This window comes from Cyrtonyx montezumae, unplaced genomic scaffold, assembly GCF_038088225.1.
Source record: "Cyrtonyx montezumae isolate F1298 unplaced genomic scaffold, pur_monq_1.0 scaffold_3, whole genome shotgun sequence".
NCBI lineage: Eukaryota > Metazoa > Chordata > Aves > Galliformes > Odontophoridae > Cyrtonyx > Cyrtonyx montezumae.
Window position 1 is genome coordinate 104839507 of NW_027072034.1, and position 18715 is coordinate 104858221.

General features: G+C 39.9%; 1 protein-coding gene across 1 annotated transcript in view; it reads right to left on the bottom strand.

Moving 5' to 3' along the window:
• The window catches only part of PTN (pleiotrophin), a 66932-nt gene extending 49130 nt beyond the window's left edge, over positions 1-17802 (bottom strand). Inside the window, exon 1 of the mRNA XM_065742717.1 lies at positions 17530-17802. The gene's annotated coding sequence lies outside the window, so the exon portion shown is untranslated. The remainder of the gene's footprint in view (positions 1-17529) is intronic.
• Between the last annotated feature and the right edge of the window lie 913 nt (positions 17803-18715).

Sequence of the window (18715 nt, forward strand, 5' to 3'; positions counted from 1 at the left end):
ATTAGGGAATACTGATCACAGAGACAAAAGGTAATGGGCCCTAATGGTCACTTGGGAAGCATGACCTTTGCATAAAACAAAGCAGAAGAAAAGAAAACAGAGGCTGCTCGGAGGTCTGGGGAACTGATGCAGGTTGTAAACTTTCTCCACACCACAGGCTTATAAGTTCTGCTTTTTGCCCTCTGTCTTCCCCACCCAAGTTGTATTACACATGAAAACCCAATTCAAAGAATTGTACTTTGTAAAAAAATTCCATAATCTCTGGAGCAGAAACAAGCATTTTTTTTCCCATTTGGGAAAAGATTATTACAGATTTTATGTATCAGAATTTATTATAAGTATCAATTTATTATAAGTATAGCTGGTGCCTGAATTAAACTAGATTTCAAAGCTGCTGAACTCATTCATTCTTCTTAATGAGAAGAAAATCAGCATTTCTCCCTGTTCTGGAACAAAATTTGCTTATCCACATTACTGGAAAAGCATACATGAGAACCCCTCACTCCCATTAGCAAAGGAAGTCAATAAAACCAATACCTTCTTTTTACTCACCGTTGCCTACTTCCTCAGTCTTGCAGAGTTTAGAAGACATTATTAGCCCAGTGTATTCCACAAGTAAAAGTAGGAAACAAACAGTACACATGGGTATGGATATTCTTCTCTGAATTAGCAAACTGCCATCATCTTAGTTCTATTTAGTTTATTTCACTCTGAATAGATCTGTCTACATAAAGACCTACCTATTTTACCTTAAATGCATGTCTTTAGCCATTCTAATTAACTTTCCAAAAGTGGTAGGGTTTTTTTAATTATTTTTTTTGTTTTTTTACAGACAGATCATAGGAATAGTAAGACAATGCTTGGAAAGAATCATTTTGTGCTAAAGCACCAGGGTTTCAGAAATATGGCTTGCTACACAGCTACCAAGAAAGTTCAAACCCACTAAGACATGGTAAGACAGAGGATAAAAATAAAATATAAAAGGAGTACACACCATCCTTTGATGGTAAATGCCCTCACAACATGGCCCTTCTAGTTTTAAAATGCATGTTTCCCTGTTCACTTTGTTTTTCACATTATGCTTTTCTGTGTTCTACAACTGAACTGTTCAGTTACAGTTTGATACAATAAAGAGCAACATATCAGTTGAGGCTTACTTGTGCAAAGCATTTGACAACTAAATTACAGTATTTGTGTATTGCAGTTGAAATTAAAACTTCATAACTTAGTAAATATGACATGCTTTTACACAAGCTTCTACAAAATCGACCTGCTCACATTTCAGCTCTGAGAAGATGAGCAAAAACTCTCCCATTGAGTCAAAATGAATATTCTTATGCAACAGCCCCAAGTTAGTTCCTGATACAAATCTTCTAGAATCTACAACCCCACATTTACTGCTGTAATAGTTCCATAAGATGAGGGATCTAATGCCTCCTAAGAAAGCTTTTATGACATTTTCATCCTGCCTCTCATCAGCTGCACTGTAAAACAGCAAATTGGTTTGTAATTGAATTTTTCCTATCACAGCTTTCTCCTGCAAGTTACAGAGGCCTTCAGTAATTGTTATTTTTCTACTCTAAAACATATTTACAATGTGGTTATCTGTTCTTCTGAGTCTGTCAGATAAACTAAGTTCTCTAAGCCACCAAGCAAACTTTTTCCAGCCATTAGCCTATTGGAGAGTTTTTCCCTTTTCTTTCTTTTCTTTTGCACCTTTTGAAAACATTAAAACTAATACAGAAAACATTATGCTGGTATGTCTCATCAGCACCATCTCCATAGTCTGGCCATCTCATGTATATGCCTAAGAATCACTTTTAAACATTCCTCCAGAGTACTGCATTAAGAGCACATATGTCCTTGCCTACCATCTATGATCCCTAAAATCATCTTTAGTTTATGACATAACTTTCATTCATACATACAGACCTAGAAAGGATCAGATCATGCTGTGCTAGGACACCTGCATCTCTATTTTCAACCCTGAAAACACAAGGGAAACATGAGGGATAACAGCACCTATTCCTTAGACAAAGACATAGGCATGGGAGGGTTCCCTACCTTTCCCTGTCAACTTTCCCCATTTTCAAAAAGGGAGAATGAGGTCCTCAGTAGCTTCAGGCTCTTAATAATGATGCCAATGCTCAGTCAGTAATGAATTTTGCAATACTTAGCATTTCCCTTAAAGCCTAAAGGATAATTCTTCATTAATGTTTAAAAGAAAAACAAAAATGTTCAGTCTTCAGCTTCAGAGGCGACCACTTTGAAATGTTACTAATAGGTTGCATTTAAATAATAAAAACCTATGTAGAAGGCCAGAACAAAGAATCCCATCGTTGTTTTGGATTTTCTTCATCTGGCAATTTTTAGGCCAATATCCTGACAGGAAAGGGGGAGGAGTGGGGCTGTCAGTACTTAATTCAATGAGTATAATTACACTGAATTAGTGCTAAGGGGTTTAGAGAAGAAAAAAAATAGTATTCCGCAGAGTTAATATAAAGTGGGCTTTCATGTACATACAAACTCACAAGGAGTGAGCTGCTGCCTGCTGAGAAGTAGTTGGAAGCCAGGGGATTGATCAGACTCCGCCAGGCCTTGCTTGAGAAAAAAGCTGCAGTTGTGAATTACTGTAAAGCAGTATTCACATGATTGATGGGTTTACCCCCACCACCACATTTGTTTCAAAGATCCATTTTGTCTTCAGTGGTGATGGCGTGAATTAACCCTTCTCACAGTGGCTGGCCAGGTCCTGCTAGACCAGGCCAAGGCCTAGCAGCTTGGTGAAGCTTTTATCTTATGATGTAGCTATGTGTCTGGGAAAACAGGAAAGAGAGTTAACACCCGGATTTCTAAGGAACACCACAGCACCAGCTTCCTCGAACAGTCTGCAGACCATCTGCCACCAGACCAGCTAATTCCTCCAGCTTCCTGCAGCACCATCACAGAAGGAGCTCTGCTTCTGATCCCCATTACAGTCTGATACCCTACCACACACTTCTCCTTATATCCCAGGGAGCATTTCCACCTCCTGCCTTTTAAACCCAATTTCTTATCAGCAATAGATTTGTTTTGTTTTCTCCCCAGGGAGAGAAAGAGGAAGAGCAGTAAAGAACATATTCCATGTAGATTTGTGATGGGACACACCTCTCCAAGCCCAGTGTTCTGTAAATTAGAAGCAGTTAGAATGGCCAAGGGAATGTAGGAGACAAAAATAAAAAATAATAAAAAAAAACAACCCACAAGAATAGGCCCAGATAATAACCAGCTATTAAAAAGCTTCTGAAATCCTTTGAATTGACAGAATGACACAAAGATAGATTTCCATGGAACCCAAATCACACACCTCTGCTTACAAACTGGTTCAGCAGATCAGATTCAGCAGCAGATCATTTGGCCAGGAACAAACTGTTTGTGTCAATGCAAAATGTCTTGTGCTATTCTTAGTTACCAGCAAGGCACTTCACATACAAGTATGATTTCTTCTCCCTTTAGAAGTAAAGATATTGCTTAAAGGGGAAAATGAAATTATAATTAAAAAATATATATCTAACAAAAAATATACAGCTCAGAACATTAAATTCTGTTAGATACAGCAAGCTGGATGCAGGCAAATGAAATTTAACCTTCCCACACACAACTCTGCAACTGCACATCATGCTGCCTGCACAATTTCACTTCTCTGGCCTCGGACCTCCACAAAACTATGCTTCTTACCCCACAGCACCTCCTCTGCATTCACAGTCCTACCCTGGCCACATGGTGGAAAAAAGAAAAAGAAGAAATGATGCATTGCAACCCCAGTTATCTCTGACACTCCCTACTAGTACATAACAAGGATTTCATAAACGAGAGCCCTTCATCCCAGATTTCGGCTCTTTCTGCTCTCCCAGGCCTAATCCTGAGTATGGGGCACAGGAGTATGGCAGCTCTGCTGGCTTTACAATGGAGTTTGAGCTGGAGATCTTCTCAGGTTGTCTTTCCTTGTCTTTATCATGGCAGAGCAAAGCAACTTCCTGTCCTCAGGTTTAGCAAGCCTTGAATCTATCTGCTTTCACAGTCTTGTCTTGGATACCACCTTCATCTGCTGTGATAGTTACAACAGATGTCAAAGGAATCACTAATGCCAAACCCAAATGGTACAAGCTATATCCATTTAAATTTAACAGAAAAAAAAAAAAAAGCTGTCCAAATGGACAGATGCTGATGTAGCACCAAATGCTGTCACACACTCATTACAGCCTCTATGTACTTAATTCTCACTTGGAGATACAAGTTCTCAGGCCAAAACTTGTCATGTCTGACAGCATCCAGTCACTAAGTTAGTTCACGTGTGACAGTCATTAGGGACCAATAAAAACCAGGATCTGAATTCATCTTTCCAGGGATTAATGGGCTACTCAGCTTCATTTGCAGCATGTAGTAATTGCTGTCAGATCTTCTGCTATATTATACCTTTGGTTCCGAATTTTATATGAGTGCATTTTATTAACACCAAAGGACGGCATGTTTCTTTTCTCTGTGAAGAACTTTCTCAGTTTCAGAGAATCTGTCCAATCTGTCAGGATTACTTTGACTTTTACTGTGCTTGTGACCTCTGTCACTGTGATTTGCAAGTACATAAGTGTACCTTCTGTTCCTTCAGTCAAAGAGGAAAAGAGGAGAATTAGATCAATGGCCACTGTTTTGGCACCTCACAGAACTGCTCACCACCTGTAAACCATACGTATTAAAAAGGACCCCACAAGACAGAGCAAAGAATTTTCTTTGGGCCGAGGGGAACACCGGAGTAGCAGAGTACATTGGCATTACTTGGTACGCTGATTTGACGCTTTGTGTCAAATTGTGTCAACAGAGCTGTCAGATCTCACAGACCTACTGCACAAAGCGCAAGGCTCACCCCAGTGCCAGGCCAGCAGTCTTTGTTGTTTCTACCTGTCAAATGAAAAAAATTTTCTATTGAGTTCTGAGTCACTAAGTACATTCTTCCCTCCCCCAACAAATCCCTTAACTGTGCAGTTCAGTCCAGCAACAATAGCAACAGAACACAGGTGTGCTGTTAAGAAAGGTCAAGTTACTCAACTTTGAAGCCTATGCAGAGTGGAGTACCATAAAAAGGAAACATGTTTTCTTCCTCATTCAACCTAAACTGCAATTTACTTTAAACAGTAGCTGCTTGTCACTCCTTGGGCTTTTTCACTTGCCACATTGAGAGGCAGTGTAGGCAAGTGATCTAAAAGCCCTGTCAGGAGGCACACCAGATCAGCTGTAACCTCAATTGGCTTCTGCTCCTGCTGATACTTTGTGTGCCACAGCAAAAGCCATAACACATTTAGAGTTGCATGGTGACAAGCAGTACTAAGCCTTTGTGCCCATTCATAGCACCGTACATAAAAGCCACTTGAGCTCATCAAGAATAAGAACGAGCTCTTTCTTAAGCCCAGCCCAATCCTGTTAACAGGCTTATATGGAAATGCTGAGAGACAGGGCTTACAAGTGGCTACGCACCTAACTCAAATACACTGCTTTGCTGAAAATTAAGAAAGATAATGTACACAACCCAGCTAAGACTCATAACTGTCTCTTTCTTCTCTCTCTACTCTTTTACAGGAATAGACGCAAGAATTCAAGAAAGAAAGAAAAAAAAAAAAAAGGAAAGGAAAAGCAATAAAGACAGTTGTGATTAGTAATCATTACTACTCATATAAATCTTCCACATGCGTATCTACTTCTGTTGTGTAGAAGAAAGATCCTGTTAAATACAGAAGTACATATCTTTCTTCCCAATCAGTTAACCTTCCATTCCTACTCTTGGTATAAGTTTGTGTAAGCTGATTGGCTTCTTCTAGAGATGCCAGCGTGTACCCAGACAGACAAAGGATGCACTCAAGAATGCTTGTTGTGGCACCACTTGGTAACAACACGTTATCGTCCCCTGTCTCCCTGACTCATCTGTGCACAGAAACGCAAGCCAGGGAAGAGGTTAGATCTGATATTTTTCTGAGGGCATATAAGTGGGTGTATAAATGTTGCCCTCAGTAGCGTGACCACAGACAGTGTGAGGTAGCTCCAAAATAATGGATAAAACAAAAAGATGCCTGCAATTCAGAAAGTTGAAGATTTGCTTTGGGATTCATTACTGAAAAAGTAATAACCTAAAAGTATCTGTAAGCTCAAAACATTGATTTTCCTTAATAAATAAATAAATAAATAGAGGAGTTAGAATGGTGGACACATCAGTTTTGTTCAGAATACTGATAATTGTGGAAGCTAAATAAAAGATAGTATGCATACCTGTTACAAGGAGAATTTAATTTAAGCATTCTCTGTGAGATGTAGGGAGACTAAATCAGCATCAGATTAATTGACTAGAGTCAGACATAAGGGAAAATGGGCAATTTTCATAGGATATTCCAACTTTGACAATGTATTTGTTTCAAATATTTGTCCATTTACCAGAGCTGGAAAGCATAAGAGCATAAAATTAGATGTACGTGAGCATAATCAGCTCACATTTCTGATATCACAGACAGTATTTTGGAGCACAATTTGTTCAAGTGTTAATAAAAAAAAAAAAAAAAGCAGTAACACAGAAGGGATTAATGAAAAACTATATCGCAAATGTAAATCTCAATAAACATATTTGATATTTATAATACATATGTATGCATATTTATATTTGTATTTAATTACTTTGCTGGAATTTAAATTACACCTTTAACTCATTTAAAGCTTGCAGGAGGGTAATTATTCTTAAACAATGGAAAACTGACTCAGGAGCTGCGGCCACATTTCTAGACTGATTTCCAAAGGAAGGGAGAATGGCCAGTTACAACACATTTCCATGGGATGAAAATACAGGATTATCTCACTTATCTTCGGAATCTTCACTCTTAACATTACTGCATAATATGGTGTATGTTATGCCTGGGAGATTGTTACCAGTCCTAAGAGAACCAGACTTCAAGTACAATATTTGGGAGTCACTTCTTTTTTAAAGGAGAGCTTACAGGAAACAGGAAGTATGCAAGGGCTGAGCACAGATATTCTGATGTCAAACTGCAATCACGATACTTCTGACCACTCAGAAAAGGAATGGAGGAATGACTTTTTCAAGGAATTTATTTACTCCCCCAGTGTCCTTAAGAAAAATAAATAAATATATGGAAATTCAGCCCAAGTGAAACTAATGGAAGAGAACAACTTTGGCAGATGAGATGTAAAATTGAGATCAAAAGGTCCAAGAACAAGGCTGAGGAACAAGGAGGCAAATACATTGTGACAAGTAATAAGGCATTCCTTAAGCACATGGGAAAAGTGGAATACCAGAAAAGCTGGTGGGATCTGAAAACTACCAGGATGCAAAGAATTCACTTAGGGCAGAAAAGGAGATTACAGAGAAGCTAAATGGCTCCTCTGGTGCAGTTTTCAATTCAAAGCAGGGAACAGAGATGCATGCCCTAAAGTTATACAAGCAAAGAACTTGAGGCAGAATTGCCAGGCAAAGTTAGGGAAAATAAAACAAAACAAACAGTTCAAGACATTTGATTACACTATTTTTCATAAAGATAAATCATGCCTCTGATTTGCAAGAATCCTCAAAATAATCCTGGCTATTCCTCACAAGATTTAAATTGCTTAGATTTTCAAAGACTGAAAAAACTATTAGGATAGCTTAGTAATCAAAGGATAAAAGATAAGGTCCTGTCATTCTTTATGTATTAGTCAGGAAACAAAGAATCCTATGCCAAGAACACTGTTCAGTTCTTGATATAGAAGAGAGGTGGTAGTCCACAAAGAATCAACCCAGGACCAGTGTTGTCGAGTCCATTTATTAAGCATTTGAAAGAAAGAATGAAAACCAAGGTAGTAAGTTGTACTGCTCATACAAAACAATAATGATTGGTCAACAATATGGAAGTCCTTGTCCTCTCTACTACCCAGGTGACTGGACAACACAAATATCAGAAAAAAAAATTACAATGGACATTGAAGCTTACAGAAAATGATTAGCTTTCAGTTTCTGCTCCTCATTGCCTATTAATGCTTGTATATTATACTACACTTCTTGTGAGACACCATGACCATCAGAAAGTCATAATCAACAGCATCATGGGACATCATGAAAAGCTTGCTGTAGCTAGCTTATCTATCTCAGTAGAGATAGACACCCTGGGCAGCCTGATATAGTGGGTGGCAAACCTGTTCACAGTAGAGGGTTGAAACTGGATGTGCTTTAAGGTCCCTTCCAACCCAAACCATTCTGTGATTCTCTGAGTATAGGGCTTGAATTGTGGTCTCCATTCTCACAATACCCACAACACACGCAAACTAGATTTTCACTGACCTGGAATAGAAATCCTAGATTCGGTTAACTCAAGAATTTCTGTTTTAGTAGGCCTAATGTCAAATATTCAAGTTTCAGTTTTTCTCGATTTAGACTTTTAACATCACAAACTTTTCCTCCTTTAGGTTTTTGTTTGTTTCAGAATTTCCTATTAAAATAAGATGAGAAAATCCTACCTACAATTACTTGAGAAATCTCAATTGGCAGAATCCCAGCTAGAACTGGAGCCTTATTACACATGCTGAAAGTGTCAATACAGAAAGAAGTGACGTTTCCATTTAAAGTACATGTTGTGCAATTGGAAAGTCTAAAGTTAGATAACACATTTGTGAGTTATCTCTACAGTTTGGAAAGTTTCTCCAGACTGAGAGAGACTTCTGATATGTATATAAAGCACAATGTTGGGGTAAAGCATCTATACATGTAATTTTTTCTGCATAAAAATACTCAGTCTCCAAATCCACTCAATCTACTGCTACTGTGGTTAGCACAAGAGAGATTCTTAATTATTAGGACTACTTCTTTGTAGATATAATCATAAATAATTAAAAAAAAAAAAAACTACAGTACACAGCAATTAAATGAACACATATGCTGTAATATTCTGCCTTTGTTTTTCAGTTTTTATACAGCAGTATTCAAATTCCAGCCATTCACAAGAACTTTCACACAGACTGATTGCATTTGGGCACAGAGGAACAGCCAAAGGAAGGCCAGGACCACATTTCACTTTAAAAAACAAACGTATTTATAAATATTATCTCAATTGCACTGTATTAAAATACTCAATTTTTGAAAGTAGCTTCAAAGTAATTTCTCTAGGACAAAATTATGAGTAGGAACAAGGAGTTTCACACACATTCCCTATCTTGTTTAAACCTTGTATATTTTCACCACAAGAAAAAATTACCTGTTCTGCAGTTTCTTAGGGGCTCCACACTTTGTCACATTTTAGATTTCATACAGCTTTACAAAATCACTTCAAATGTTAAACACAGAAGCTTTCCCTCTTCAAAGGTAAAAACTGAAACAGAGGTTGTTCTCAGTGGACAGACAGCAGTGTCCACTTCTCCCCATGTGGAAGTCTGAACCTTTCAGCACTAAAAGGTGAAACATGACAGGTTTGGGCAATGGCTTATGCCTGGCCCACAGTATGTCTTGTGTTATACAGTTATGAATGTTGATGGCCAGAAATTTCCAACAGAAATTCTTGGTTACTAATGCTGATGTACTGAAGTTTACATTAGCTCTCCAATAGTTCAACTTCTAATATAAAATGCTTGAGCAGTTCACGGTTAAAAGAATGTTCAGAAAGATATTAAGTGTGGCTACCAAAAGCCCCACAGTAAAAATGCACAGTAAAAATTCTGCAACTAATCACAAGAGATTTCATCCTAACCCACACATAAAAGGTGTGCACATAAACATGCATGGTATCAGAAGAAACTTTTATTTGAGGTGTGTTAATCTTCTAGATGATGTCATTGATTCAGCAAAGGTTTCAAATCCATTTTCATATTTATATTGTCTAAGTAATCTCCTTGTTCTCCATGAAATAACTCACTGCACATAAAGCTGTTGTAATGCATAAGCTTTGTAAAGATTTTACTTTAAATTACAAGTGATTAAGAAAATAGACTGAGCTCTCTTAAAACACAGAAAGACCCCTATAGTCCAAATGTCCATTAATGAGCCCAAAACACAAATTAAATTCAGCATGCCATTTAAAGCTAGAAGTCACTAAGGGAGCAGAGCTAACTTTTTCTTCTTTATCACCCCATAAAGTGAGTTCCTATGCTATTTTGCCAGCAGAGGGAAATTCCTAGATACTGGAGTCAATGTAGCTACACTTACTTTCACAGTTCACTTCTTATAAATCCTCTGCTGGTGGAGGATTTATGGATGATTATTAGCAGAACAAAAAGAGAGAGCAATCTTTAGGATCCTTTGAATTCGGCAGGTCTTTGGTCATACTGCCCAAAGGACTAGTATACTGTGACTGACTCCCCAAGAGCTTTTTTTTTTCTTCCCTTTTGCTGTTTGATTAAGCCTAGAAGAGAAGGCAGCTTGCAGTATGGCAAGTATGCTAATGCCATATCAAACTTACTGCCATGCCAACAGCAATCACACACAAGCCTGCTCGCACATTTCTGCCAAATAATCACTTAAGCAAACATCAACTACAGAGATTAGCAAAAGCATCTGACAACATGCAAATCAGGCAAGAAACATGGACTAAAGGGACAGCTTAGCAGAGTGAGGATTTAATAAGTGAAATGTGAGGAAGTTCCTGGATCAAAACTTACTGTGGTTTTGGAAGATTTCTGAAAATCCTGTCGGCCTTGGAGGGACAGCTAGTAGATTTTTTTCCACTCCTCAGTCCCTACTGCATATCAGCTGCACCCAGGCAGGCTTCTAATAAAAGCAAATGACTCTTTCTCAAACAAAAACATCTTTGTGACCTCTGGGAACACAGCAGCCCAAACAACCAAGCAGGCAGCCAGGTGGCACAAACTACTGGGAACCAATCAGAATATCTCAGGGGCCTTTTGTCAGCACCAGAAGGAAAGCTAAGCCTCCATAATAGAAGATCAGTTTTTCATGAGAAAATCAAGGGCAAACCATCCTAGGTAGATCAACAAGTTCAAACTATTTCTGGTTAATGTGGGAGCATGTGGAAGAAAGGCTCCTTTCAGGTGTGTAATTTTTATCATTACACACTTACAGAAACAAAGCATTGTCCTGCTAAAATTAAGGCAGATTATCAGAAAAATCACTGTATCTATTAAAATGTACACCACTCCAAAAGCACTCACTCATTGAAAGCAATAAGATTCTGACACAAGAAATATGAGAACTGTCACAACCATTTATCAGCATTATAACATATTTGTTTTTAAGAATTTATCAGCCAAACAAAGGCATGAACCTGCTTTCTAAACCTTAGGCTGAATTCTATAGCCCATCTTCTGAAGAAGTTCTTGCTGAAGCCTCAGCTTAGCCCAAATAATGGTTACAGGATGTGTTCCAGTATTTGTATTCATCTCCATTTAACAGGAAGAATATGATTTAGCGAGCTGGAAAAGATCTCAGTATGGAAACAGAAGTTCACTTGTCCCAAAACAGAGATGCAGTGCCAAAATACTGCAGAGACAGCACTGTATTAGAGATGCCATCTTTCTTACCAGTTACATCCAAATTGCTTCCTGTATGTGTATATATATATTTTATCTTTAACATCTAGAAAAGTACCTAGAAGAGCATGATAGAAATCTTAACAGGGACATTTTGAGCAAATAGTACTCTTCCCTTCATTGTTTGCAGGATATAAGTCAGTTTAAAAGAAAAACAACAACAACAACAACACAACAATACATTACCTATTTTTCTTAGAACAATTTTGACATCAAACTGCCTATACACTGTATTAAGCATATGGATACTTCTTACATAGGCAAAGATCCTCCAGGCTATGGAACTTCTATTGCAGACTATAGAAGGGCGTGTGCATTTCTGTCACACTTAGGGTTGTTTTGCACTTTCAGATACATAATGTGTGAAAGATGGAGCTAAATAAATGAATAAATAGCTCTGTTTTACTAGCAATATAGCTGAAACAACATTCCTTAAATGCAATAGTCTCATCATTTTTGAATGGCAATGAAATTAGTTCAATTTTTCCCAGGACTCTGAGAGACATAAACCAAGAACAAAATAGATTTATGCTTGACATTCCATAGAACTGAATTTTAGAAGCCAGTTCAAGACACGCTCATTGTGATCAGATAGGAACATTCAGACTTCCATAGATTTACTGCTTGTGTCAATGCATAATTCCTCCCGTCTTAAAAGAATATTTGTTGAACGCAATTATCTAGTTTTTACCTTTCTAATCCCTGGAACAGCCTAAGGCAACAGGATAATGCAGGTAGCAAGTAAGATGATGACATCAACAGCAAAGTGGTCTATCTTCCTTACAGGCTTGGAAGATCAAGACGAACTGTTCACTCTAGCCTGAGAAACACACCTTCTCAACCTTGCTGCTCGCATACCTTATTCAGTGCCTGTCTCCACCACCATATGGACAAGTGGAGGGGGGCTTGCTGAAGGAAAGAAGAGAACACCTGGCTTCCTTCTCCCTCTCAGTTGTTCTGTCTGGTTTTACTCTTGCTGCTGGGAGGAAAACTTGTACAGACAGTGGATCACTTCAAAAATATTTGTAGACAGCAAAAAAATCAATTTCATTTACAATATTGGCTAGCTGCAGACCAGTGCCAAAACAGGAATTTGGACTGAAGTATTAAGTAATTTCTCTTCTTTCCCTTCCCTCCTTACATGCACCTGAAGAGAGTATCATCTAAAACTAAATAAGGGATGTTTACAAGGTCCAAGCTCCACGGGAAGTCCACAGAAACTGAGGAAGGGCAATTTTTGTAACATGGAACATTCAATGAACTTTGAAATAGTGCTGGCAGGCCTCAGAAGAGTGAGGTTCATTTTAAAATTGTACCTCGTCATTAATTAAATGATGATGAACTGGAGTCCCAAACGCTATTTAATTTCAGAAACTGTTTTTATCAGAAAATCCCCAGTTCTTGTAACATTCTTCTGCTCTGTGTGTACCTCTCCTTTGCAGCTGTCATTGAACCAATCGCATTCACCAAGCAGTGTCTCAACATAAGGAAATCGGATTTTGTCTCACACAGAATCAACTCTACTCCTCACCTACAGAGATGGTATGTAGAGAAAACAGAATCTGCTATTCCAGGAAGGCAAGGAAGGCAGAGGGAGGGAGGAGGCAGGGTGTGAAATCACCTGACTGCATCAGTAATGCAATCCAGCTTTTCTACATTCACAATCCCTCTTCTCATCTCCTGTGAAACTGCCTATAGCTGTGTTTTCCCAACCTTTGGTCTGAAAGATGTTAAAAAGCAGTCTGCAAGATTATTTCAGTTCTTAAAAAGTCATTCTCACATACGTAATCAAGCAGAGAAATTAGAAGGGTCTTAAAAAAAAAAAAAAAAAGCACTACCTCTCCCCCCAACATTCAACTGTTCATATTTTATTATGAACATAAACCATCATGGTCACACTGCAGGAGGTAGTGCAAAGTATTTTAAAAAGTTTGATTTTTTGGAATAACATAAAGTGAGTGTATTGGTCAGCAGAGTATCTAATTTGATAAAAACTCTTTCTACCTTACTATAAAGTTAAGATAAGCCACTACTAAAAAAGTGAGCTACTATCATACTGTCATGTCAAATATCACCTGCTACAGGTTGTTTTATGTCTTGGAGGTCCTTACTTTTTTACTAGTAAAAAAACCATTGGATCCTGAATAGGGTCTGAAAAGTAGTAACAATCTTGACATCACAGATTCAGCCCTTCTGTCAACTTGGAGCAAACAAAATTTTAAGCAGCAAATACCAACTGTTATTTTGTGTGATAGATCAAGTCCTTTTTAAAAATAGTGAGATAAAAGAGTTTATCCAGTTCATGACAACCTCACTTGGATACAAGATCAATGGTTTACGAAGCATATTTTAATTATATATTTAAAAAGAAAAAAGAAAAAGAAGAAACAGACAAACAAAACACACGAACACACACACACACACACAAAAAAAAATAAAAAAAATAAAAAAAAACCCAACCACAACAAAAGAGTCATCTACTTGTCTTTATGTGGTTTGTATTACTGCAGGCACAAATAACATTATTTGAGGTGTCTTGGAACTTAAGAGGCCTTTTCTGAACTTGCTTGATTGATATCATGTCAATGCACAGATACAGTTGAATTGCTTCTTATGCAACTATAAAGCTCCGTGGGTTATTGTAGTAAAATGCGAAACTTCCACTTAACAGAAAACATTGCTCACTCCCTTAATTTCATTCTTCCATTTTTCTGATGAGGAAAGCTGATGTGAGAGGACAGACACAGATTTCCCCTAAACCTCCTGAAATGCACATTGAATATTTGACAATGCCTACTCTCTCCATCAGAGAGAACTCTCTATGCATTCAGAACAGCACAATGGATAATGATTTCCAAAGCATTAACTTGCAGCTATTGAGACTTAGATGTTTTCAAATGCATCTATTGTGCACAAAAGATTCTAGACTACCCCAGCTACTCTAGAAGAGTCTTTTTTGCCTTTCTAAAAACATCCATCCCTTGAGCCATCCCTGGAGTGCATTACTGGGGCTGATTTCTTACTGCAGCAAGTTCCATCAGTCAAAGCTCAACAGATTCAAATAATATCAGGATATGGATATAAATTAGTGAGACAGACCCTAAATAGTTTTGACAGGTTTAGTAAGTATATATAGCGACACAGAATGCTATTCCTGCTGTCAGACATCAATATGTAGACAGAAGATTGGGGGCACCATGGAAACTCAGTGACATAAGAGTGGTATTGATTGGACAGAAAATGAGGCTGCAATTTAAGCTTAAGGCTGCCAGGGATGCCAAGAATGGAGAATGACCTCCAGCAGTGAATTTTCAGCATAAGCTCCCTGTGAACGAGCCAGTCCAAGAAGGATAAATCAGGGACAATCTCACCAGGGATATGGGTCGACCAAATGCAGACTACCCTAAGCAGATGAGAATCACTGTGTGTGTGCGCGCGTTACAGTGACCTAGTTTGTTCAAAGACAGCATTTTGAATGGTTTATTATAAAGAGGCTTGAAACAAAGAGACTTCCTCAATTAAAGTCCTGAAATGAATCCTCTCAATGAAAATGCTTTTGATACACTGATCAGCAAGAGGTTGTAAATATCGAAGCAAAGCTTGCATTGTTAAAAACCAGTTCCCACAGAAAACACCACTGTTGCAGTATAGGTAATGAGGGGGCCTGAACAGAGTGCTAAGTTTCATGAGCAACATCCATTCCTAATGCCCCAGTGTTCCACTGTAACACATAATAATCCTATCTTCCTGCTGCAAAAATGCACTAAAATAGAGTAACACTTGAATGATTATAAAAGACTATTTTTAATTATCGTCTGAGGACTCTGGAATAAACTGCCCCTAGCATGAAAAAGAAATATATGACTTGAGAAAGAATTATCATGCTGGAGCCATGACTGCTGGAAGTCAGCTAAGAAATAACACATCAGCAAAGGAAGGATGAACCTACACAAAGTATCTGTCAGCACAGGAGAGTCCTTAGCACTAGTTGGAGAGTAGAGGAATGCAGGTACATGGTATCAGGATAGCACTATGTTTTCTAGTACTATAGTCAAACCAACCGTGCTGGCAAAGATATATCAGCTACAGGCTGAATCTCAAAGAACTGTTGATTGGCACTGGGATATCAAGAAGTACGCTTTTGTCAGGCCACCTCTACACTATAGAAAAAGAATAAACCCATTGGTAGAAGAAAGATTTGTTGCTAACTTTTCTTTTTTTAATCTTAAAATTTCCTTTGAAGCACTCTAAGATCAGAAAGCTTCTCTCCTTCAGTTTCATCCAAAGCTTCATAAGTAATAAGTCATCAAAGAGTTTAGTGTAAGCTGGAGATGGGTGTGTTAGATCCCCTCATTTTCTTTCTGTTTAGGGAAAAATCAATAAATTGCAAAGCAGGTTTTCTTGTTGCTGAGTTGTTGGGGTTTTTTTTGGTTTGTCATTTCCAGTGAAATATCTTCTTCATTCTCTTCTAAACTTTCATTTCTATAACAGATAAATATTTTTGTCAGATATTCACATTCCTTTATCCTTGCATTTCTCTTGATCAAAATTTCAGAGTTTATTTATTTAATTAATTAATTTACAAGGTATTTCTTTTCAGAGAGGAAATATTTGGGGAAAAAAAAAGTTTGTACACAAGCTCAAGCACATTGTCTGGAATATGTTAAGGGCAAGTATTTCTTTATAATGATTTTTCTCATATCCTTCTCTCCTCTCTCTGTTCCTTCTCTCCTCATCCCAAATGCAATCAGAGTTACCCACTTATTCTATTTATTGTCCAAAACTTTGAACTTTGCTAAAAGCTTAGAACAGTAGTGGCCAAAGGAGTACAAAAGTAAGGACAGCGAGTTCAAGAGCTGAATGTGCTACTGGTAGTGCTCTTCCACTGTACTACAAGCTATTTAGAGCAAATAGGAGCTAATTTAAAAAACCTAACACTATCCATAGCTGCAGGGCTATTTCACAGAGAACGATGTAACACATTGCTAATGTTTCCACGATGCTCCTAAGAACCAGCTAATCCAGCACTGCCAACCTGTAAACCAGCTTCAGAGCAAACTGCTGAACTAACACACAGTAGACACTCACAACCAAAGTGGATCACTTGCCATGCACAAGAGATAGGTATGTGACATCCACTGGATATGTAAAAGGAGAGAAAAAGCTCCCAAAGAAATGATTACCTTTTCCCTGCATAAAGTTCTACTTTTAAGAAGAGAGGATGAAGGAGATCAAGGAGTCAGGATTGGAAATCGTAATACATTTGCGGAATCTGTGTGCTGAATAGGAGAAAACTATATTTTCATCATTGGTAACTCAGACTCCCATCCCGTCCCTTAAGAAGAAAGATAGCATAAACAACAGTAGCTATAAATAAATCATCACTCGCTAGATTCAGTTGTTTCACCAAGAGAAAAGTAGAAATAAGAAGGCTAAGTATAAAGGAAAAACATTAGTAATAGAAAGAAATAGTTAATGTGCTCAGTCCAAAGGTACAACATAACCTCGATTATCCAATCTCAGCCGGGACACTTCTGGCACGGAGCACCTGAGAGCTGCAGGAGTTCTACTACCCTGGCGTCACTGCTGCCCTTCTGTCCTCTCAAATTGGATCAGCCAGAGAACTGTTCCCTTCTCTGCCGTGTCACGTCCCCTCACCACCCTTCTCCCTCACCCCCTTTATCGCTCCAACGTCCCGACACGTCCCCATCCCTAGCGGAGCAGCCAAACCGACGGGGGGATCCCGAAGCACCCCATTCTTCCTTCTGGGCACCCCCAGACCTCAGCTCCCGCCTGCCCCCCGTCCAGACTCTCCACGGTGTCACCCCCGGGGCGGGGGGATCAGAGGAGACCAGGTTCCACGGGGTAGAGACCCCGGGAGCGAGGCGGAGAGGGGGAAGCGCTTCGCATCTCGCCCGAAGGAGTGGGCTCGGAGGGCAACGTCCCTCAGGCAGCCCCCGGCAGCCCTCGCCGTCCCCTCGGACTTACTTCGGGCGGCGAGAGGCGTTTCTCCCGCAGCTGTAAGGGGCGAGCTGCGGGCGTCCCCGATGCGCGGCGGGTGTTGCGGGTGCTGCTGGTGCTGCCGGCGCCGCGGCTCCGCTTCCCCACAGACCTCCGACTCACGCCCCGCTCCTCCCGCGCCCCGTCTCTCTCTCCTGCTGGAGATTTCTTCCCTGAGATTTTATACTGGAGGCAGGGAACCTGATCCTCGCTTTGACTCCACAGAGCCCAGGCTGCGGCGAGCCGCCGAGAGGAGGGAGGCAGAGGCAGGCGGGCGCCGGGGCAGAGCTAGCGGCCGCGCTGCCCCCTCGTGTGATGATGCGGCGGGGACGCGCCGTCGGGCGGGTCACCCGCGGGGCAGCCTAGCCCCCACCTCCGGGGGGGGGAAGGGGAGGCGGGACGGGGCCGCTCCGCCCGCACACCGGGCTCCCGGGGCGACCCCGCTGCGGGAAGCTCGCCCCCCTCACCGCACCGGGCCAGGGCAGCACCCTGCTTGCCTCTCCACGCTCAGCCCTGCCAAGGATGAAGCCTCCTAATGGGCACCAACTGGCTGTTGCTCGGAGAGGATTTGGCTGACAGGAGTACGGGGAGCTCTAACTTGACGTCCAGTGTCCCGCTTAGACCCAGACTGGAAATATTGGGTTGCGGGGGAACAACGTCTAATTTCAACTCTAGCTGAAAACGCCACAAGAACAGCTTTTCTCGTGACACTCCAATGCTTCTGGTTCAAGGTTTCCACTTATTTTTTTTCCAAGTTTTCCAACTTCTAGGTTCATTACATGCATTGAATAAGAATGTACCCCAACCCACAGCTTGATTTAAAACAAAGTGGACTTGTTCCAAAGCCCAGGCAATTTCTCTCTAATTCCTGATCCCCAGAGCAATTCAATCTCTCGATTTGAAAGACTGAGCCCATTGACTGCTTGGGTCTCAGCTTGCGTCTCCCACTCCAGGTTTGCACAGAAATCCAGTTCAGATTCCTCTCCTGTTTCCAGAGAAATGAGCTAAAAAAGTAATTTGTCTGGCACCGTACATATTGCATCATCTAACACCTACCATCTGTGACAATGGAAAGCACTGTGTGGCTGATCCCAGTGTGGGCAATTGCACCCACCTGGAGTCTTTCTTAGTAAAGTAAACTATTCCCTTCCATCCACACCTTGGCATCTTCTTT